Raw genomic sequence first — 399 nt, forward strand, 5'->3', positions numbered from 1 at the left:
CCCTCCTCGCGCTTTCCGGGAGTGTTGCAGAGCCAGACGCGGGCGCTGCCAACAGCACTCCCGGAGGTGTTTTCCAGCAGCGCCCCCACACGCATTGAGAAAGCGGAAACAACGCCTTCCAAGCAGTCGGTGGAAGAAGCCGTGGATAGTGACCGCGCGATAAAGGGCTGGCTTGTGCGGCTTGTCCCTGGGAACGGGAGGGGAGTTCCCTGAGACTCTCACGCCGGCTTTGCTGATGGCGTGCTTCCACCGCATCCTACCTTGGGGAAACGCCGCCGCGCACGCCTCCCCACCCCGCCGGAGCCCTGGGCTGGCGTTGCCGTGTGTTCTCTTAACTCCAGGGCGTCCCGGTGCTCGCCAGCCTCTGCCAGGCCCGCTCTCAGGCGCAGGGCCCCGGGG

The 399-nt window shown here is 66.9% G+C and overlaps 1 protein-coding gene across 10 annotated transcripts in view; it reads left to right on the plus strand.

Annotated features, from left to right (window-relative positions):
- IFNAR2 (interferon alpha and beta receptor subunit 2) overlaps positions 1-399 on the plus strand; it is a 92,759-nt gene that overhangs the window by 56,206 nt on the left and 36,154 nt on the right. The window lies entirely within an intron of this gene.

Source organism: Tupaia chinensis, unplaced genomic scaffold, assembly GCF_000334495.1.
Source record: "Tupaia chinensis unplaced genomic scaffold, TupChi_1.0 Scaffold000392_1, whole genome shotgun sequence".
NCBI lineage: Eukaryota > Metazoa > Chordata > Mammalia > Scandentia > Tupaiidae > Tupaia > Tupaia belangeri.